Genomic DNA, 24347 nt, shown 5'->3' on the forward strand with positions numbered 1-24347 from the left:
ACGGTGCATATCATGTCCTCTGTATAATGGTAGCCAATAGTGTTACCAGGCTTCTGTCAGGTAATATCACCATGCTTTGTTATTTGTTTTGTTTTATACACTGTGTCCATTACCTCAGTACCAGAAAGAAAGAAAAAGATAGTTTCTCAAAAACTCATGGACCGCTGTTTCTCTAAGGTGATAGAGAATAGCCAGAAACTTTGAGCATTAATAGCACTGGTGTCAAACTTAGAAGACCCATATTGAAATACAGTGGTGCCCACATCCAAGAGAATAGACAAAATTAGATAATGACAACACCAAATGTTGGTGAGGTTGTGGAGCACCTGGAACTCTGTTGACAAGAACATTAAAAAAGTAAAACCACTTTGGAACAAGTTCTGGTAGTTTTTCTAATAAAATTAAGCATGTACTTTCCCTGTGACCTAATAAGCCCACCCGTTGGTATTTACTTGAAGGAAATAAAAACATGTTTGCAAAATGCATTACAAGAATGTTCATAGCAGCTTTATTCATAACAGCCCAACACTGGGAACAGCCCTGATATCCATCAAAATGTGATTAATCACATTCATCAAATTGTGATTTAATGAACAAATTATGCATACAGTAAACTACTCAACAATAAAAAGGGATGGGTGTGGGATGAACTACTGGGTGTTGTATGAATCTCACAATTATAATTCTGAGTGAAAGAAGCCCTACGCAAAAGAGAACATAGCATATGAATCCTTTATGACCTTTTATAACAGACAAAACAAATCTATAATAGAAAAAAAAAACCTCAAGAGTAGTTGCTTCAGAGACAGGAGCAGAGTAGGAAATGTTCTGTGATAATGATTTTCTATAACCTGATGGGAACTGAAGGTTGCACAAGTATATGTATTTGAAATACTCCATAAATGTATATTTAAGACTTATTAAATGTACATACAATGAAATGTATATCAAGTGAAAAATAGAGAGCAAACTCTAATTATATGCAGGCTGAAGTATTTAGGAGAAATACACTGATATCTGAAATTTATTTTGAATGCACCAAAAAAGATGAATCAACAGATGGATATAGGCTAAGACAGACGGATATAGGCTAAGATAGATGGATAAAGACCGATAAAGTAAATGCTAATGATAAAACTAGGTGGAAGGTATGTGTGTGTTCACTGATAATTTTTGAATACTTGAATGGTATGAATATTTAAAATGTTGGGGAAAATATAGTAGTGGCAAAGTTCATTTTTGCCTGAAGGAGTAATTGAGGCATCCTATTCTATTAAAGGAAAATTTATGAGGCATCCTATTCTATTAAAGGAAATTATTCCAGAAAGCATGAGAAAAGGAATATATAAAATGTGCAATAGCTCAGAGGTAAGGAGAAATGATGAAAGATCTCTCCTCCAAAAGATAGCAAAAATTGGCTCTTTTCAACCATCTTTCATGTTCCCTTGTTACTTTTCTACCAGTCTAATGGTACCCATTGGCTAAGCCTAGCCTGAAAAGGAGAGTCCTGACTTCTTTTGGTCTGACTTCTAGACTGTTAGACAAGAACTTCATCTCCATACCAATTACTTTGAGGAAAGATGGCACCCATTTGCTTCAGCAGAGACCAAACTTTGAGTGAAATGAGCATGGTGATTTGTGCCCCTACTGTAAATCTTGGAACACCTGTATTGTTAATACATTAATGTAATGCTGAGAAAACAAAATGCTCATTTCTCACTGAGCCAGGAGTAAGAACAGTACCATGTATGAAAAATGGAATTTCCCTTTTGTTAGCAGGATCTGGTTTTCCATTTTCCACATTAGGACTAGTTGGCATGGTTAGTTACAGGGCCTGATCACAGAGAAGGTAGTCATGTGCTGATCTTGGTATGTTTTTTGTGTTTAAAATTCATAGCAGAGCAGAAAAACATTTTAAAATAAAATGATCTCAGGAAAGGCTCTATCGAAGCAATATAGTTTGTTCTTTAAGAACTATTGCAGAATTTTGCTTTTTATAGATGAGCATGTGATCTGCGTATTTTGGCACAAGGAGAGGAAATTCAGGCAGAGTCAAAGGAAATGACCATAATCAAGGTTATGACTTTGTCGTAATAAGCTAGCTGACAACACCTGATTTTAATGAACGCAAGAGTGAAAGTAATTAAGCATAATTGTTAATTCTGCCTTATATCTAGAATAGTTACTTTCAGAAGAAGGAACTTCTGCTAATGGCTTTAAGAAGCCAGCAAGTGGGTATTTTTAAGCTTCAATAGTATTCCTACAAGGCTTTCTGGAAAGGTAATAGGAAGTAGCATTCAAAAGAAAAGATCAGCGTGGTTATCAGACACTAATACTATTTGAATCCATGTGTCATCCAAGTGGATGGTGTCAAAACTAGCATCCACTTGGCAGAAAATTTCTTTTAAAATTTCTTCAGCTCCGCTCTAGTACTCTATTAAAATTTCTTAAGTATTAAGGTAATAAATCCAAAAATAATGGCTATAAGAATAAATGAATCAAAAGCTTCATTTTTCTTGCCTGTCTGAAGAGGACAAAAATATTAAGGGCTTTCTTCAGTTTTTCTGGAGATGGAAACTTAAAGACATTATTTTGGTCTTTTGTTGTTTTGCTCTTCTCTCATTCTGAAGAGAAGGCATTCAGAAATAAGAATGATCACAAAAAATACACATGGCCAATAAAAATGAAAAATGTTCATTCCCATTAGTAATTTTAAAAACATAAATTAAAGCAAGGAAATACCATTTTTTTTCCACCTATCAAACTGGCAAGAATTAAAAATTGGCAAGAGAATGGAGGAGACATTCTTATAAACAACTTGTATATAGGAATATAAATGTGCTATAACTTTCTGCTATAACTTTGCTGGTGGGAAGTTTTGGCAAAGTGGATTAGAGTTTTAAAATGTTTGATTTCTAAAGTTTCTAATGAAAATAATAGAGACACCCACAAAGATTTATATATTTTAAGTTTATTGCAGCAAATTTTATAGTAGCCAAATTGGGAAATAACTCCAACGCTCATCCATAGGGAATTGGTTAAATGATAGTACAGTCATGTATGGAAAAGTCATGATTTTTAAGAATATTTAGTGGTAATGTTTATAATGTACCATTAAGTGGTACATCCATCTCATCTCATCCATCTCATTTCTCATCCAAATGAGAAATTTGGATGAAAGTCATATTTAGAGCACTATTCCAGTTTTCTAATATGTATGTATATACATGAAAAATTCTGCACGGTATATATCAATATTTGTGTATGATGGGACTTGGGGTGATTTTTGTTTTCTTATATTGTCTGTATTTCTACAATGAGCATATTTTACCAGAGTACAATAAATCAATACTTTGAATTGTACAAAACAGAATTTGTGCTTTGTTTGGATCTAACAGGCTATTGTCAGTCAATTCAGTTGAATGATGGGACAATTCAGAGAAGAAAAAAATTCAGGCAACCTGGTTGGTTGGCAGTTGGCAGACAAAAGAGTTGGCTAATTTCCCGTACTTGTAATTTTTCAACTAGTTGCTTTGGCATCACATAAATACAGCTCGAGTTGGAACATTTGAAACTGAAAAAGCTTTAATGCCAAAAATCTTAGGCCAAAATTGAAAAAAGATGAACGCTGATTTTTTTTTCTACTACAGTTTTTTTAAACATAAAAATGAACTAATAAAATAAATCCCCCATCACTCCCAGCTATATTTTTTGAGCATTTTAAAGTGTAAATATGGTCTTTAACCCCATCTGGCTGTGGAAGAGCTATTTATTAGGCTGCAAGGAGTGTAGGACAGGCAGCAGGAGAGGGGTGGTCCATGAGAGAAATAAAGCTATCTGCCTCAGGCTGGGCCTCTTTGTTTTCATAATTTTCACCTCATTCTATTGTTTTGCTATTACTTTATTGGTTACCTCGGATAGGGTCAAATTAACCTTTATAGCTGTCACCTCAGAGGTTAGCCAAAGGGCTAGTTTTCATCAGTTCTGTTCATTGCAATGTTCCCAGTGGCTGAAACAGACCCTGGCACATAGTAGGCACTCCAACAATTACAGGCTGAAACCTCTCTGACGTCATGCACAGAAAACTGCATAGTCATTCAGACATTCCCTTTAGCTTGAAACTCTGGGAGACATATTTGAGTAAAAATGCCCATGTAGAAATTAAGAGTCTAAATTATCAGTAACTTATAATTTAGTCTGATGAGTTTCAGGTCCTTGAGAATGAATTACGGCTGGTGGCTGAGAAAGAGCTATCAAGAATGAAGTTTAGGGCACTTAAAGGAAGAGAAGGAAAATTATGCTTGTCGAATACAAGCCATCATACTTTCAAATAAGCAAAGGTCCCCAGTAAACATACAAAGAGGGCTCATTTTGAAAACAAAATCTAAAATCTAATCTAAAATCTTGCCAGATGCTCTCACAGATAACTGTATCATTTAATCCCTGCAACAGTCTTTCAAGAAAGGCATTTCTTATCCCCATTTTGCAGATATGAAATTGAGGCTCGAATAGATAAGTAATTTCTCAAAGGCCTAACAGCTAGAAGCTAGAAAGTGCAAGAGTCCAGATTTGTCTGACTCCAAAGTTCCAAACCATGAAGAAAAATGAATAAAATTTAAAATGGGAGATCGGGAACAGTGTAAAGGAATTGGTCTTATCAGCATGGTTCAGAGCTGCCAGTCTTGTGGCACTGGTGGTAGTCTCTCAACTCGGCTGAGCAACTGAGGTGGGCTGATGATGGAAGAAATCTAGAGAATCCCTTCCCCAACCCAGCAGACAGGACTGTTGCAAGCCTACTGCTACGTTATCTTTACAAACGGTGTAACACAGCCGTACCAGCCCCCTGGGCAGTAAAAAATCCTCCCCAAGCACTTCTAATATCCTTAAATAAATACTGGGAAGTTCCAAGTAAATATCCAGAAAGCAAAGGTTGAACTGAGAGCTAAACAACCTTAAATTATTTAAATTCCTAAATATCAAATAAAAGAGCCAGACACTAGGTAAATTAGTGGGATGTTTACACACCAACTAGATAATTTCTAATCTAATTTGCAGTGGCAGTCAGAATGCCGCTGACCATTCGAAATAAATAATATGTTGTCTTAGATCTGGATGATTAGAAAGACTACTTTGCAAAGATCTGCTTTATCGTACAAGACCGTCTAGCAAGGGACTATTGCTGTAGGAGACAACTATTGCCAAACTGGGGATTATTTGCAGAATATACATGGCTGAGGATAATTGTGTGTAGTATTAATCTTATCGCTACACAGAAAACTCAACAAGCTTTCCTGGATAGTAGCTGAAAGTGAAATAAATATGATTTAGAGTACTTTTATTCCAGGGAGTAATTGCGCAGCCTGGCCTGCAGTTGACAAGTATAAACAATGTTTGGGAAGTCAGAAACAAATGTTTTAATTTTAGTGCATAAAAAAGTTTGTGAAAGAACATCTGAGTAGAACAAGACTGCTCTTGAAATCAAAAAATGACCACTCCCTCAGAAGGGCAGCTATCCAGACAAGAGCTTTGAGAATTGGAAAGCTGAACTCAATTCAGCCAGGCTTCCTAATTTCTGAAGCTCTGGTTTCCTCTGCTGCCAACAGAAAAGCAAGGCATACATAAAAATAGGAAGTGTGCACTTTCAGCAAGGCTTGCCAGCTTGCAGTATTCACAGGTTTCAAAGAAAAAGGCAATGGGTCATGGCAATGCTATGTCATCAAGAGAGAATGTTAGTCTGTACATGTTTCAGAATAATATTTAAGTACCAATAAGTGGGGTAAAATGAAAATTCACAGCAATAGATTACTAGATCTAATAATTTTAGAATTTATTTAAGAAATTGGCAGCATTATGAACCAAGAGTACATAATTGTACATATTTGATGTCAGAATTCATGAGTGTGGGTCTCTAGGTCAACCATGTTCTAGTCAATAAGTATTGATTAAGAACCCTATATGCTTGAATCTAAGACCTGCTATGAAGGATACAATATTATCAGATATAACTCCAACCCTCTGAGAGATGGGAGAGGATGGAAAACAAACTCATCATGTCAGCTAAATGCCAAACACAGTTCTAAGCACTTTTACATTAAACGTGGCAACCCTCAAGAGGGATATTAGAATTTCTATTTTATGAATGCATTGTGCATGAGAGCATGAAAACAAGTATAAAACGATATAGTATATAATTCTTACATTGAATATTATCAGGTTCTACAGTTTGTGATTCTCAGGAAGTAGTATGAAAAATCCAGAAGGGCTGAAATCATTATTGACTAGAGTGACTGACAACCCGTGACATCATGAAGGAGCTGGTGTTTGGAATGCGTGCTAAAGTATAGGGAAAATTAGAATAGGTAAGACAATGTGTGGATGGAAAATGGTGCAACATTGGAGGTAAGAACCATGTAATTAAAAGCAAAAATTCATAAATAATAAGTGTATGGGGCAGAGGTGAATCAACGTGGTGGCCAATCTGATAGGAAGAGAGGATGCATTAAGGAGAGTATAGGAGAATTAAATTAGATAAAAGTTATGTTTAGATTCCAGTGGATTCAAAAATCAAAAGGAGGTAATGGTAGATTCTTGAATAAATGGTAGGAGAATTCAAATAGTAGGCCATATTTTGAACAAGTTCCTAGTCATAGATGCAGGTGATTTGGGCCATTCAGAACACACCTGCATAGAAAATACTATGACAACACTTTGTTTTATGAGGACATCTCTATGTGTCTAGAGATTTATGCGGTAACAAAATTTGAAACTGGAATATTATTGTATTCTTTCATCTGGGGACAATGGCTTTGAACTATGGCTACAACAATAGACACAGAGAAGGAAAGCTATTTGTTTAAAGGAAGAAACTATGGGACTTTGTGATAGAAATGAGATGGCAGAGGGGAAATCGTGAAGATGAATCCCAAATATCTTGCTAAGGAAAGAAAGAACCTCTAGCAATGCAATGTAGGTATTAGTCATAAAGAAAGCACATAAAATTCAGCTCTGCTATGCCAGATATCAGCATCATGGTTTAACCATCTTGTTTCTTGTTCCCTCCATTCAACACATACACTCATGATTCAGAGCTAGAGGGAGGAAGAAGGAATAGACAGTGAAGGGATTGGTTAGTAATGTTTGCCTTTTAGTCCAATATGTATCTTTCCCTAAAACAATGGAGGGGGTGAATGTGAGAGTGGTTTCTGCATGCCCGTGCCACCCAATGGTCAAATGTTAATGTAATTATTTTAGTTCCACTGGCCTTCAGAAGTTTCCACATCAATCTTAGGCTTCACAACCTAATATCAATGACCTATCAACGTCTACCAACCCTACCTTCTCCCTATCCACGACTATCAAATATGGGTATACTTTATTTGAAGGCAATAGGACCTAGAGAAAATATTTTGTTAAGAAAATAATGCTAACAGCAAGCATACTGACCAAAATTGATCCTCAGTAGTGTACTACCTGTCTTTTGGATTTTGGATTAGATGCTTCAAACAATAGCTTAGCACTGGGTGCAGTATCTGGCATAACACTAGTAAACAATAAATATGTGCTAAATGAATAAATAAACTTTATTTTCATCTTCTTCTTGGGTTTATATGTTGCCTTTGCTTGAAAACCTCCAAAGGCTTCCATTATTATGGCATTCAGAAGAATGCTTAGATAAGAACTAATCCTAAAATGGCCATGAATGTTTTGCAGCACAGTAGAATAGAAGAAGCATTTAACTTGGGCAACTTGAGTCTAAGTACAGTCTAAGTCTAACTTGCCTTGATCATCCATGTAACATTTGGACAAATCGCTTCCTCTCTAGGTTGCTGTTTCCTCGGTGGTAGTTGAGGGGTCTGGGTCAGGAGGAATGTCAGGCTTGTTCTGGTTTAACAACCTCAGAGTCCATGTAAGCTCACAGAAGCTAACTCTAAGATTACCTTGAGCCCTGCCCAGGACATTCATTTAAGTAAAATTTCTACTCTGGTCTTAAAATATGACTTAGTAGGATTTTCCTTTCATCACCTGACATAAGTCATTTGAAGAGTCTTCTGTGACAATCAGAATGAATGTGGCTCCAAGCCCTTTCAAGGCCCTTAAAACTAAAGATGATGATTCTGTGACACCTAGGTATCACCCATGGATTTTTTTTATCATACTGGGCATATGGTATGGTAATAATTATCTGTAAGGCCCTTTTACAGGAAACACCTGCTGATATGTAGGTCAGCCCAGCTGCTCTAAATATGAAACATTTCTGTACCTCTCCCTGTAGAGACAGAGAGATAATCAGGCCAGACTCTCGGCAAACCCTGAGGTCCACAACTTCCTTTTCATTCTCCCTTTCTTCTACCAGGGGTCTGCTGTCTCTCCCAGACTTCACATTTTATTTTCTTTCCAATAAAAGAGCAAAGGAACAACCATTAGCATGTGCACTTCTGCCAAATTCTATCAAGATTTAATATTCCTGGTCATATTTGGGTTTTAGATTTTTTTCCCCATTAAAAGCAGCAAGTTGGTAGAGGTTTTTTTTTTTTTTTTCTTGGTGGGAAGGTAGTGAGTGATAGGAAATCAATCAGAACATAACAGATTGTTTTAGATCTCTGTCACATGCTATCTCCTACAGCATACATTCCAAAGACACTGTGTGCATCTCCAGGACTGAGAATCCTATCCCAGCAACCCTGACTTCTTCCTCTTCTCCCACTTCTTGAAGTCAATTGTTTTCCTTTCAACTTCTTTCTCAAAGACTCCCAACTGTTCACAACCTGCCCCCAATGTTTCCCCCACTTTCCTGTGGCCTCACCGTTGGCCTAGGTGCCCCACTTTCTGTACTGTGGTACATCAATAGTCTCAGACCTTGGAGCTATTAGAGCTTTAAGGCCCCTAGAAAATATTCTTCTAGAATGTTATTATGCTAACTGTTAATAAATACTAAGTTAAATACTGGTTAGGAATGGAAAACATGGCAGCAACTCAAATGGAGAGTAGAAGCTGAAAGTAGATCAGACTCCTCAGGTGGGGTATGGAATAGGGCTAGGAGTAGGTACTGGATTAAATAGTGACCCCCCCCCAAAATTCATGACTACCCAGAACCTATGAATATGACCTTATTTGGAAATAGGGCCTTTGCTGATGTAATCAAGTTAAGATGAGGTTGTGCTGCATTAGGATGGGCCCCAATCCAATATGACTAGGGTCAGGAAAGAAGGCAACTGGGACACAGAACCGCACAGGAAGAACACCATGTGATGATGGAAGAGAGATGGGAGGGATGTAAGCCAAGGGGTGCCAAGGATTAGGAAGAGGCAAAGAAGAATCCTCCCCTAGAGGTTTCAGAGTGAGCACAGCCCAGCTGCCACTTCAATTCCAGAATTCTGACCTCCAGGACCATAAGAGAACAAATTTATGTTTTAAGCCACCAAGTGAACATTTGTCACAGCAGCCGTAGGAAATGAATATAGGTTATCACAGGGATTAAGTGTTAGTGGACAAAGTGAAACCCTGAGGATCTCACCCTGTGCACAGGAGGATGAGGGATCTGGGACCAAAGATCCTGCAGTGTTGGAAGCAGATCCAAAACTTTGCCTACCGTCTGTGGATATCAGAGTAGGTCCCTGTGCGAAGGAAGATGATAACAGTGAGGACTATGATTGTTACTAAGATAAAAAGAGAAGGAACAGAGAGGGAAAAAAAAGAAAATAGTGGAGAAAAGCATGATTTTAGAGAAAAATAACCTTGTTAGTGACTCTATATTGATAACCAGAGTCAAGGTAGAATGAAGGGTAAAACCCAAAATCTGGCTCTTGTGGATAAAATATTAATTATGCAAACTGCTTACCATTGATACCTAATAGCTTTCAAGCATAATAACAATTATGTGTATCATTAAATGTTAGAATTAAAATTTGTAATAATTTTATCAAAACAGCAAACTTTGTGTAAACAGCCCTTAAATAGTGACTCCTGCCACATGGTCACTAGCTCACAACCTAAAAACAAAAAACAAAAACAAAAGCTAGGCAACTGCTTCATACCCCTCACATAAGTACAGAGAAAATATGGCATGATGGTTATGCTATTTATGGATTTTACCACCCAGGCATAGACTTAATAAGGATCTGGAGAAACGAAGCCCATTATCATGTATGAAAGCAAACGTTGAAGGAACACAAGTCCACAGTGGTGGGATATCCTTTTGATATAATATTCCTTGATTCAAATAAAAGTACGTGTTATGTGTTCAACAGAGAACCATTGAGCTTTCTTTGGCATTCCTCTGTCATGTGTGCTGCCCACGTTTTAACAAAGACTGTTTGTGCTGATGTGTGTTTGCTGGTTTGTACCCCAGTCCCACACATAAAATGTCTTGTGCTCCCACCAAGACTTAAGAAAAACACCCTACAAGCATCAGCACACAATCAAATGCACTTGAAGTTCAGCTGAACTTTGTCTTCCATTTGAGACCATGAACACAGTCTCACAGGCTTCCTCTCCCAAACACACCAGATTTTTTTTGTTTCATGATCAGTCTGGGTTTAAACAAAATACAATTTGTTTTGAGAGCTATTTGAAACTAAAATAGGAAGTCTTGTTACTGGTTTATTGGTCTATAACTAGGTTCTTTCCTGCAGAGAGATGTTTTCAACATTCAGTGTGAAACACACACAGCAGCACCCTTTCTAGGGATGGGGTGATGGTGCCCTCTTGAGGAAGAAGGAATAAGGCAGGGGGAAAAAATAAAGTTGAAGGAAGAAGCCACTGGAAAACAGGAAAGGAATATTTAAGTATTCAGGTGGGCAGCAAACCAGTCCCGTCTATCTGAAAGGACGACTTGGGTTGGCCAAAGATGTGGACAACAAGCTTTTTGCATTTTTTTTCCCCAGAGCAAACTCACAAGTCTTTATTTGTAAGTAGAGTCTGCTTTGCTCCTGCTTTTTATTAACAGTGTGTTTTCCAAAGTAATGCCATTCTGATGAGGCCATGCCTCCCTTGCTTTTCTGTAGCTCACAGCCAAAACTGCTTTTTAATTATTGAATCCACACTGTCACTCTGACAGAGTAGCTGCCATCTGATCCCTTCTAGCCATCCTTGAGGATCGCAAATCTCAAAACGTGCTGGCTATTGTACCCTCCTCCTGCATTGCGGGCTCTGGCTTAATTAATCTAACTATACCCATTCAGTCATTTTCCCCTTTCCTTGCTATTCAGTTCTGCCAAGCTCCTCGTCATTTTTCTTACGATTCTTTGAACTCAGCCCAACTTTCTGCCTGATTCTGATTCCAGGAATGTGGGCTTTACGAATCTTTTTTTATACAGGACAAGTAATATGTTTAGCTAGCATCTCTACCCACAACCCCCCAAATATGAAATCCTTTTAAGAGTTTCCTTGAAAGAAAACTGGCTAATGAACAATCTCAGAAAATGGAACAGACTTCCAGAGCACTTTACCTGATTCATTCCAATAAGGTACAGGCAACATATAAGATTGGAACCCCAGAGAACGTTGCAGGATGAAATTTGTGACCCTTGGCACAAATGCAGACATAGAACCACCTGACTGTATTGCTCATCCCTAATTTACTACCTTGGGACTGGCCAAAATAAAGATGAACACCTGCTGGCTTCCAATGGCCAGTATACTCTGGTGGATCAGAGAACTGGTTTTAAAACTATGCTAAGAGTTTCTGACTACTTTCTCTGCCACTGTCCAGTTGCATAAATTTCAGTCAAGTTACTTAAGCTTTCTAGACCTCATCCTCTCATCCATAAAACAGGGTGGTCCGAGTGTCTTCCTGTGCTAGGAGAACCTGGATCAGTCCTGTGGACAAGAGGCCACACCTACTTTTTGACTATTTGCTATATGATCATTATCCCTACATCTTTGAACATATTGAATTTACAAAACTGTCTTGAGAAAAAGCGAGCTTAAATAACTCAATTTTAACAAATTAACACATTAGGTAAAACAAAAGTAAAACCGGGCACCTGACTGGCTCAGTCGGAAGAGCATGCAACTCTTGATCTCTAGGTTGTGCCACGTTGGGTGAAGCAATTACTTTAAAATCTTTAAGACTTTTTTTCTCAATAAAAATAAATTTTAAAAGAGCATAGAATGGCATATGATGTCCTGTAGCTTTGTCTCAAATTGTCACAAGGCCACTTTTGAATCCTGGCTACTGTGTAACAGCCCCTCCTCGGCACCCAGAGTTAGAAGCTGCAGCTTACTCCATCAGCGTCAGTCGTCTTAGGTGTCTGAGGGAAGCAGGTCACCTCGAAGATGAGAAACTGAGACTGTCACAGCCTTGGTGCTTCTTCATAGACCAACACTTTTTCCTGATCTACTTAAGAGAGAATGGCTCTTGGGTCGGGGAGGAGGCAGGGACAGACTTCTACCTCCACTCAGAGCTTTGAAATACCTTCATCACTTGAGGAGAGAGATCTCAGCATAAGAGAACTGAAAGACCAGGCCAGGTAGTATTTGATTATTACATGATATGATCTTAAGTCAAAAATGGAGTTTACTTGGGGGAGAAAACCCTTCTGACTCTGTTATCTGTCTCAAAATTCTGAACCTCCTGTTCACTGTCCTATAAAAAGAACTTCCTTATCAGCTTGGGACCAGAAAGGCATGTGTTCCTTTTTCTGACCCCAAATTCCTCTGAAATCTTGCTCACAGGTAGCTCTGGGGATTAAACAAGCTAGTACTTGTGATGGGCTCAGGCCTGGGCCTGGGACGGACAGATCTCCATCACTATTCCTGGTGATCATTTCATCTTAGGCTCCTTGGCAAATGTTGCAGTGAGTGAAACAAAGGGCTGAGCTTAGCTGAGCTGACTTCCTGGGCCCCATGCTCGTGCAAGAGGAGGTGTCTGTCCCAGGAAGGGCCCTACAGATGCTGCAGGGACAGGATGTCTCTTTAAGTCTGGAAGAGATCACACAAGGACAGAAATGTTTCCCCCTGTTCTCATCATGTCAAGTCCACCTCTGTCCTGGTAGGACCTGTCTCAGCACAGGAATTCTTTGAGGACTCTCCCATTCCTACAGCCATGCTCTCTATGCTTGTCCCTATTCTATGTAACTTTAAGCCCTTCTTTTCTTCACAGGGCGAGAAGGAACACATTTTTAAATGTATCACAATGTCCTTTCCCAACACTCTGCAAACACCTGGAGAACCATGCATGGTAGTTATATACAAATTGATCATTTTATTGACTCAATTCAGGATTCTTAGAGAGGAGTTTCTGTGAATAAGATTTTTCCCCCTTTTATTTATTTAAAGATTTTATTTATTCACTCATAAGACAGAGAGAGAGAGAGAAGCAGAGACACAGGCAGAGGGAGAAGCAGGCTCCATGCAGGGAGCCCGACGCGGGACTCGATCCTGGGTCTCCAGAATCACGCCCCAGGCTGAAGGCAGACACTTAACTGCTGAGCCACCCAGGGATCCCGTCCCCCTTTTAAATAAGGCAAAAAAAAATTTTTTTTCCAGGAGTCTGTGTGGCTCTGCCTTGAATTTTACGGAGGTTGAGAATGGTTGGGTTTTAATACAGTGTAAAGCTTTTTTTTCTCTCCTATTTGTGGATCTATCTTTGTGCATTGGGCTTATTGCTTGAAACGTTAGAAGACAGATTTAGCTGATAACAAACATCCAATTTTACTATACTTGACCTCTGTCATCTCACTATGCATTACTCTACTGTAGATCTGACTCATCTTGTGGGTGACTATAACAATATTTCAAGACATTAGAGACCATGAAAAGGCTACTTAGGGATAGCTTTGCTCTGTATCAGTGATACTTGAGGCAGGTAGCCAGGAGGAGCAGGACAACCACCTTCCAGAATATTTCCCAGGGTCTAACTGCTCCATGTTCCTCATAAAACCCACAAAAGCAACAGGGTTTTCCTTTTGCCTCAAGTGGCTCATCACCTTACATAGGCATTTCTGAGATTTAAAATGCAATCAAGTGTAATTGAAATTTTAACTTCTGCAATATGTGTGTGAATAAGGATGTGACAAGGGTAGGGCATGGTTTTGTGTGGTTTGGTTTTGTCTAGAGGGCCTAGTGTTATTCTTTAATCCTCTCTCTGCTTCTATTATGTTAAAGCCAAAGATCCAATGTCTCAATTCACCCTGTAGAGTTGTCTACACTGACTCAGTTACTTTATAATTCCTATAACGTGGTCTCCTCATCACTTAAAGTATGAGTAATTACATGTATCCCATTCTGTGAAAATGTTTTTCAAGATTCGCCTTGTGTTTCTTAATGCTGGATAGCCAGAAAATAAAATCGGTGCTACCCAGAATCAAGTAGATACCATCAATTACAGATAATAACCAAAGCTAGAGAATCCTATTTTAATATTCTTTAAACTGAGTTCCAAATAGATTGTTCAGTCTGCAGCCACAGACTCCAAAATATGAACTGAATATGAAAACATTTTAACTTTCATGTTTTAATGATAAGAATGTTGTTGGCATTAATATTTGAACATTTCAGCATACCTAGTTCTGAAGCTATGTCATGGCAGGCTCAGAATCCACTGGCAGACTATAAATAAAATCTTTCTATAAATATACTTTATGCCAAACTACCGGCAGAATACATTTTTCATCTTCTAAACAGATGGTATAAGAGAAAAATCATGCATGTATATGATTAATCAAATGTGCTTTTGCTGATAGAATTTTCATTACCATTACCAGCATGGGTTTTATGAAATTTCTGCATGTTATATTTTCTTTTGAGAATTAGTTTATTTAAGAAAATGATTAATATAAATGAAGACACAAAGATGACAGGCCTTTATGTGTTTGGTTTCTCAGAGGTCTACTGGGCCTGAGACTTAAGGGGGTTTGGGGGGGCAAAGACAAAAGCAGGCAGCTCTTTCGAGCCTATGGCTGATCTACACGCTTAGGTTCTCACCTTTATTATCCCAGATCCTACCCCAATCCCCCACTGGTCATCTGTCAAAACTTCTCTTCTACTAAGAAGTTAGCTTTTGTCAAAGGCCTTACCCTCTCCATGCTTATGACCAGTCTGCGAGAGACTGAAAATAAGAGAGTTTACTGAAGAAAATGTCATGGCAAAGGCTTCTCGCATGTTATAAAATAGCACCAACAGTTACCATTTTATAGTCATTAAAAAAATGGGGAGGGGACTCCTCTAGACTTAGATCATTTGGATTCAAACCCAGCCAAATCACTATAACGAAGGAGGGTGGTTGCCCACTGCTCTTATCCATTCTTCTATTTCTCCTTGTGCAGGACACCACAAATTTTCATCTGGCCATATTACCATCTAGAATCAAAGACCCTTCCTAAAGCCACCCTGGGGGCTAGGTGAGGCCATGGGACTAGACCATGGCCTGGGAGTAAATTTGAGCCAGAATATAATTAAGGTAGATAGCTCAGTTTGCCTTTCTGCCTTCTGTCTTGCTTCTGGATTGTATAGTGTGTGTGTGATAGCTGGAATTCCAGGAAGCATTTTAGACCTTGGTATGGCCATGAGGATAGGAGTGGTGTGCTCAGATGGTGTGTAGAAATTTAAAACTGGAGTCCCCGAAATCACTGAGGAAGTTACCATATCAGCTCTAGTCTGCCTCTTGTTAGACTTCTTTTATGTGGGGAAAAGAAAATGAACCTTTATTTATTTAACATGCTGTCTGTGGGCCTTTTAACAAATTGCTTGACCTCTCAGCACATTAGTTTTCATATCTACAAAATGGAGATAATAATAGCACCTAACTCATCAGATTTTTGTGGGTGTTCAATTAGATAATACCTGCAATGTGCTGAGGCCTGGGACCTCTGCGTATAACAAGCCCTCTACCAACAGACTATTGTTGTTATTGAGGATGCCTGATATTTGAGTACCTAACAAGCAGTTTTACCATTAAAAAGGGACCTGGGAAGTTCCTCAGCATATTATTTTTTTAATGTTCTGAAGTATGAATATGAATCATGCCCTCTGAGAAGCAATGAGTCATTTAGCAAGGCAGAGACTAGCATCTCCTCTGAGTAGGGCTTTGCTATTCTCTGCTCATGCAGTAACCCACTCGTGGTATGACTAAAACATTGTTTCTTCATGAAAACAACTCTGGGAGGAAAAAAAAAAAAAAAAACAAATGCCAGTGCTAGTCACAGTAACAAAGAAAACATTAAGCCTAATAAAGTTAAAAAAAAATGAAGTTTCCCAATTAGAATATTGACATTTTGGCAATAGTTCTGATTTATGGCATAAATATACCTACTGTATGCTCCACGCAGAGGAAGCTATAGATGAGAGAGGGCATTTTAAATATGAGTATCTTCAAATGACTCTCACTGTCTCATTCATAAATGTGCATGACCTCCTGTTGCATACGTTCCACATGCACAATCCACAGGTAATAGAAGGACCAAAGGTAAAAAATTAAGGGGGAATGGAACCTGCAGAATCACAACAGTGGGCAGATCCTTTATCCCAAAAGAGCTCCAAGAGTGAGGAAACTATTTTATTCATATCCACCTACTCCCCTCGAAAGACTTAAGACTTTTTCATAATAAAAGACACAGGATTAGCAAAATCCTAGAATGACTGAGACAAGAATGAAAGGGAATAGCTGAGAGGGAAGAATAATTACAGGCAAATAGCTGAGTCCTGGTCTGGAGACCCCACTTTCTGGGATTTCTCCTGGATCACAGGTCATGCTTGGAAAAGTTCCACTTAGAGAAGAGGGAGGAGTGCCTGCTGTGTTGGATCTCCCCCACTTGCCCCCAGGACCCTCACCGTGCCCTCACCCTGCCCCATGCCCATGGAGGCTGACCTGTGGTCTGCATCTGCAGGTTCCCTGTCTTCTGGTTTCTGGTTAAGCCAGTGGTGACCCCTGGAAGAAGACCAGAGGAAGGGGAGAGACTGAGATCATAGTATTTATCCTCCAATTTCCTCCCCGTGAGGTTGCTTTGAATTGTCTGCATCCCTAGACCCAAGCTTACTATTCCTCTCAGAACAGCCTGTTCTACAGGACTCCTTTCAGGTTCTCTAGACTTCTACACCTTCCTTTTGAGTCTAAAGATGCCAGATTTAGCAAAGACACATATAGGAAAAGCAGACGAATCTGAATTTTTAAAAACCAACTTTTCAGTATACCTCATCCAATCTTCCACTAAGATTATTTTATTGTTTATCTGAAACTCAAATCTAACAGGGCATCCTGTATTTTATCTGGCAACCCTACCCTAAGGGTACTGTCAGCTGCTAACCCTAGGTTCCTGCTGGCTTCCCTACACCCTGCCCACGCCTTTGGAATGAGTCCCTTTGTCTATAAGCCATCCTTGAATTATTCTGATGTGACTTTGCCATCTGTTTTCCCTCAGGATCCTGATACAGTCCTCATATCCTTTAGTTTTTCCCTGTCAAGGTTATTTCCTCTCAACCATCTCTCATATGCTAATTTCTTTCAGAAGATTTTCACAAGGGTCCTATGGCAAATAACCCAATAAGATTGAATGGAGAGTCGTACTCTCCAGAAAATAGATAATGCAGAGTTGGGAATGAGGACATGCTAAGGAGCTCAATTTAGATTCTTGCATCATGTATCTTAGCTTGTCTTTCCCTGAAAGTAGAAGCCTGAGACAAAGGCTGACTTTCAGGTCACCTATTTCTGAATGTGGCCCCAGGGAGCAGGGATACAAGGTGGAGAAAGGGAAGAAGGGGAAGCCAATGTGAGAAAGTGCTATTGAATTGACTACTGGTGATTGGTATTTGATCCCACCAAAACCTTATGAATCCTCATCAATATGACTCAGACCATCTATCCAAGGATTCAGAGAGGGGAAACACCTATCAGGGGAGTCTGTTCTCTGTCAGGGAGCAAGAATTTCCTATCCCCTTCAAGGTCATTCTAGCCAGACTAAGAATCAGAGTGACATGAGACCTTAACAGAGAAAAATCAAATTTAATTTTGTATATATGAGGAATCCACACAGACATGGAAATTCCAAAGACAGGTGAAATGAGGTATATGTGTCATTCTGGACTAAGGAGACAGGTTCTGGGACTTCAAAGGGAAGAAGATCATTCACAGGAAGATGAAAGAATAAATGTTTGGTAAACAAAGGTATTCTGGGCCACTCAAACAATGGGACATAAAGGACTTTGATCAAACAGGCCTCGCTAGATCCCTCCCTGTCTACCATACCTAGTTCACATTATGATGTAGTTATCTGTGGTGATAGTGGTCTTGGAGCAGGTCCTCTACCTAAATTCTTTTAGCCCGTTGTTAGGGAGGGGTAAAGAGATTTCCCTGGATCTGCTGGGTATTGATTGCTTTTTAATTTATAATAATCTTCATGCCTAAATGGCCCATCTTGAGATAGACTGCCTTGGCCTCCATCCCCACAGTGGTCAAGAGTGGTTTTATACATGCCCTGCATCTCCAGTTTAAACATCAGGGAGTACAGAGCCAGTTCTTGAGATTTCCATGCTGCAACATTAGAGAGGACTCAAGGCACACAATGGGAAGTATTTGGCACAAGCCTGAAGTACAGTGCTGCCTAGTACTGTCCAGTTGTGACTCTCTGAAAGAATCAAAGCTCCCACAACATGGTTGAAGACAAGAAGATTTTGAAGGGGGCCAAGATGTCTCCCATACCCAATGAAGGCCAATCTAATTTTATAGGAAGGTGAGCTACAAGTTTATCCAGCCATGTGCCAAGACATCAATGAAGATAATCAAACGCTAATGCTATTGAGGAAGCATGTCCTTCCTAAAACGAGATTGCTGGAGGAGTTGCCACAGTTGCCAGCAACTGGAAGTCAGACATTCAAGCACAGAATACGCTTGGGTAGAGCTTAATTCATGAGAGGAGCCAAACCAAACTCCTCTTTGAAACTACTATATGTCTATAGCAAATAGTTATGACAGGCCATGGGGGCTGTCCATAGAAAGTCCACAAGTAGACATACATGGGAAATTCATGGCTTCTCCAACACAGCTGCAATTAAGAGGTGATTACTCCAATTTGGTGCAATAAGAATTTCATGGCTTAGAGTCTCTATTAGTTCTGAGTAGCAGAAGTATTGCTTTGTATGGAAACATGACAGAATTGATACTTCTATGCCCTGGTGAGCATCTCATTCCACCCACACAGCCAAGACCACCAACCTCAGGTCTGTTTCCATGGTAAACTTGGGTGGGACAGAGAAACATACCAAATCACCTCCATCCTTCCCTTGTTTGGGTAAGAACACTTCTGAGAAATCAGCCTTGAATTCATCTAAGTCGTCACTCTTATTCATCCTTGAACCCAAACCACTCTACGTGGTCTGGTCTAATAGAAAGACCAAGCACTAAGTAGGTGGGCAGAAGATTCAATGGTTAGGTATGGGTGTAACTAGAGAGCATCCCCAAGATAATGGAACTTATTCATAAATAACACCATAACTCACAGGGCTGTCTGCAGGAGTGACCACAGATGACCCTCATATTCTATCTTAGAATATAATTCCGCCCCACATAGTGAGCCAGAATTGGGCTTCTAATCATACGCAGTGTAAGCTGTATGTTAGTTCAGACTATTATCATCATGGGTATAATTCAACTTTTCACTTTGTGGCAAATAAAGAAACCTAAGCAATATTTTCAGTATTTTTCTTCTCCATGTGAAATGTAGTAGTGTGAAATACAATAATTTAAAACTATTCCTCTATTCCCGATAGTGCAGCATTTCAAACTTCATTCTTTCTTTTGTGTCTACAAAAAAAATCCTTGAAAAATGATTAAAATTAACACTTTTAATAAGACGGGAGCATAGAAAACAGGGGCTTTAAAATATTTTGTTTTTCACATTCTTCCACCATTCAGAGTAGCTGGAAGATGTGTTAGCCATCAACCCACATGACATTGAAGACTTGGAAAAAAAAAAAATTAAGTCCTTTCTTTATCTTAGACCCTGCTCCAGAGCATATTACCCTTTGACCTACCAGTAGGATTATACTCAAATCACATACACAGTTTCACTTAAATTGTTGTAGTTAAGTAATAAGTCTACAACAATTAAGACTGTATTTCATCTGCAAAAAAAAAAAAAATCAATTTGATCCAACCTTTCCTTTTCATCAATATGTCAACAGATTGTTCCTCTAAAAACTGCATAACCTGTAAGGCATTTGAATGAACCATGAATGGGGACACCTGCATATTCTAAGGGCTAAATACACCCCTGAGTGTGATGGGCAATGTATATCATTATTTCAAGGCATCAAAGACCTCATACTTCCTCCAAATGCTCTCAGGTCATATATACTTTGCTGGGCAATCATGTAGGTGAGATATTCAGATATTCTGGCCCCCCTATCATCTGTGCTACATACAAAAGCCTTATTCTTTTATAAGCCTAGAGCTGTGCAGTAATAAAAATGGTAGACAGGGGTGCCTGGGTGGCTCAGTCGGTTAAGTGTCTAACACTTGATTTTTGGCTCAGGTCATAATCTCAGGGTGATGAGATCGAGCCTCATTCAGGTTCTAAGCATGGAGCTTATTGAAGATTCTCTCTCTCTCTCTCTCTCTCTCCCCACCCCCTCCTGCCCCATCCCTTCCTCCATTCTCTGAAAATAAAGGGGGGGCAGAGAAACTTGTTAAGCTAAGAACTGGTCAAAGCAGAGAGGTAGGAGTGACTGGTGAATAAATTACTATTAGAATTGGTGTTACAGTAAAAGGTGTTTTGACTCTTTAATAAAAAGTTATGCAACCTGATAGTTGCTGAAGGGAATTTAAGAGATTGATGATGACTTGGTTTATGCCCAGTGAGGACCGAATGTTGAGCCGAGAAGCAACACTTGACATCTTCAATCAAAACGTCTGACTCCAGGGACCCAATGAGTCGTTAGCACAGGGTATGAAAGCTGCAGCCACGTGCCTTTCCCTTTTGCTGCATGGTAACCAAAAAAGGGACTTAGGTTTGGAGGACCACGGAGGAAGTTACGTACAGGAATTCACTTGTGATTTCCAGCCTCAGTTACAACATATATAGACTTTGGAAGTCATCACTACTGTTCTTCTGACAAGAAAATACTATAAACATTGAAAATTAATGACTTTTCTCAGGCTTATCAGGGAATTTAGGTTGAAAGCAAACTGGCACCTTGAAATCTGTAGAGATGGGGGCATCTCCTGTTCTTGGTAGCTGAATCAGCCAAGAACAGGAGTTGCTGGAGCCATAAGTTGACAGGTACACTTACATGGTAATTTTGGTGGATTGCTAGAAGCTGAGTGTGGAGTAATGTGAGAATGGAAAAACTCCAGAGGTCCTAGTCATAGAAGGGGCTTCCACACCTTGATGGGCTTTCCTTCCAGGAACGTACCAGATTGTCATGATGAAATCTGAGAAAGATGTTCTCTGGCTTTGGGGAGGGGAATGGTCATTATTGCGAATACATCAGAACCTTCTCTGTAACAAAGATCTATTCTCTAAGGGAAAAAAAGCTTTGCCAGAGCCTTATCCCAGCTGGGGGAAGGGCATTCCTTCCATTCCAGACCTCTCCAGCCTTTCTGTCTCATTTAAAAGAGAAAATACAAAGTCAACAGGGGTCAGAGCTTCAAGATCAAAATAGATTGGAAAGGAGTAAATTGCAGGGAAATAAAAGCTATACTTCTGATGAAACACTTGTGAAGGTCATAGTTCCGCAACAAGGCCCACTAAAAGCCTGATATTTAATGAGATGTTTTTAATTTTTTTTTTTAGTTCTTTTTAAAATTCCAGTTTGCAGTGTACTATTAACTTCAGGTGTAGAATTTCGTGATCACTTACATTTAACATCCGGTGCTCATTACAAGTGCCCCCCTTAATCCCCATCGCCTATTTAATCCATCCCCCTACCCACCCACCAACCTTCCTTCCAGTAACCTTCAGTTTGTTCTCTACAGTTAAGTCTGTTCCTTGGTTTGCCTCTCCCCACCCCCCATGTTCTTTTGTTTTGTTTCTTAAATTCCACATATGAGTGAAATCATATGGTGTTTGTCTTTCTCTGACTTATTTCCCTTAGCATAACATTCTGTCCCCATCCACATCATTGCAAATAGCAAGATTTTATTCTTTTTTATGGTTAAGTAATAGTTCATTGTATATATAATGGACCATTATTTATATATTAACACATAAATAATTTACTTATATATATTTATATATATTTAGAATTTATATATTAAAATGTTATGATAAATAACATTTATATATTAATATATATATATAAATACACACACATACATACATACCACAGCTTCTTTATCCATTCCTCAGGCGATAGACTTGTGCTTTTTCCATAATTGGGCTATTGTTAATAATGCTGCTATAAATATCAGGGTGCATGTATTCCTTCATATCAGTATTTTTATATCCCTTGGGTAAATGCCTAGCAGTGTGATTGCTAAATTGTAGAGTAGTTCTATTTTTAACTTTCTAAGGAAATTTCATACTATTTTCCAGAGTGGCTGTACCAGTTTGCTTTCCCAGCAACAGTGTAAGAGGGTTCCCCTTTCTCTGCGTCCTCACCAACAACTGTTGTTTCCCGTGTTGTTCATTTTAGTCACTCTGACTGGTTGTATTTCCCTGACAATGAGTGATGTTGAGCATCTTTTCATGCCATCTGTATATCTTCTTTGGAAAAATGTCTATTCATGTCTTCTGCCCATTTTTAAAACTAGATTATTTGTTTTTTGGGGGTATTAAGTTTTATAAGTTCTTTATATATTTTGGATACTAACCCTTCATCAGCTATGTCATTTGCCTTCTGTAGGTTGTATTTTAGTTTTGTTGATTATTTCCTTTGCTGTGTAGCAGCTTTTTGTTTTGATGAAATCTCAATAGTTTATCTTTGCTTTTATTTCCCTTGCCTTGGGAGACCTATCTAGTAAGAAGTTTGCTGATGTCAAAGAGGTTACTGTATTCTCCATTAGGATTTTGATGGTTTCCTTTCTCCCATTTAGGTCTTTAATCTATTTTTAATTTCTTTTTGTGTATGCAGGAATAAAGTGGTCCAGATTCATTCTTTTGCATGTTTCTATCCAACCATTTCTACCATTTCTTAAAGACTGTCTTTTTTCCACTGGATATTCTTTCCTGATTTGTCAACGATTAATTGACCATATAGTTGTGGGTTCATTTCTGGGTTTTCTATTTGTCTCACTCATCTAGGTGTCTGTTTTTATGTCAGTACAATACTGTCTTGATCACTACAGCTTTGTAGTTAGAAAACTGGATTTTGTAATTAGGGGGTGTTCTCCCCTTCTCCCACGTCTTGACACCACACCAGCAGTAGATAACAGCTGAAGAAGTTTTAAGACCCAGATTCTTCCTGAGGAGGAATACTTTGGGAATTCCAAAGTATCTACTCCTAGAGAAGCTGTATAGCGGCATAGAGCCTGATTCCTAGCAGCAAATGCTATGGCATCTACCATCATGTGGTTCTGTAGGAGGGCTTGACACCCAGAATACATCACTGCAATAAGTCACAATAGAGAGGAAAAGCAGAACCACGCCTGACAATTTTGCCCATGTCTACTCTCCTGTAAGTAAGCCTGGGCTTCCCTGGTACAAAGGTTTTTAGACACGAAGTTGCTGGCTGTCGTATATTGCTGACAGAACTTCCATGATGTTAGTGGACTTACTAGATGAGTCACTGAAGAATCTTTGTCCCCTGCTTGCCGTAGCTCAACATTAGTCTCAAGAGATGCCTGTAAGATTAACCATTCTTTATAGATGATTCAATTAATCTAGATTGCTGACCTCAGCAGTCCAAACTGGTTCATGATGGAAGGTTCTAAAGACTTCTTTCTAGATTTGCAGAAGCAAGATGCTATAGATCTAGCACAAAATGCTGAATTTGCAAATGCTATCAATTTGCAACTGTACAATACTCAGAGCAGCTATCTATGTTTAATGTACAAGCACAGCAGTAAATGGTAACCTTGGTGTTCTCAGCAGGAAGAAAATACTAAGATCCTTCATCCAATCTTTAGAATGTGCACTACTACATATGCACATTAGCCAATTCTACTAGTCAAACTCCTCTCAGTTTCAAGCAATAGAAACTCAACTCAAGGGCACCTGGATGACCCAGTGGTTGAGCATCTGCCTTTGGCTTAGGTCGTGATCCCAGGGTCCTGGGATTGAGTCCCATATCAGGCTCTCCATGAGGAGCCTGCTTCTCCCTCTTGCCTATGTCTCTGCCTTTCTCTGTGTCTCTTATGAGTAAATAAATAAAATCTTAAAAAAATAAAGAAGTTTTAAAAAAAAAACACCTCAATTCAAAATAGCTTAAAGGGAAAGGGGAATTTATTATTGGCTTGTGTAACTAAGAAGTTAAGT

At 39.0% G+C, this 24347-nt stretch overlaps 1 long non-coding RNA gene across 1 annotated transcript in view; it reads right to left on the reverse strand.

The window, feature by feature from the left end:
- The window catches only part of LOC140625299 (uncharacterized), a 77562-nt gene extending 55095 nt beyond the window's left edge, over nt 1-22467 (reverse strand). The window contains exons 1-2 of the long non-coding RNA XR_012024656.1: nt 22256-22467; nt 16808-16867 (exon numbers count right to left, since the gene is read on the reverse strand). This is a non-coding gene — a long non-coding RNA (uncharacterized lncRNA). The remainder of the gene's footprint in view (nt 1-16807; nt 16868-22255) is intronic.
- Between the last annotated feature and the right edge of the window lie 1880 nt (nt 22468-24347).

This window comes from Canis lupus, chromosome 36 (genome assembly GCF_048164855.1).
Source record: "Canis lupus baileyi chromosome 36, mCanLup2.hap1, whole genome shotgun sequence".
NCBI classification, from domain to species: domain Eukaryota; kingdom Metazoa; phylum Chordata; class Mammalia; order Carnivora; family Canidae; genus Canis; species Canis lupus.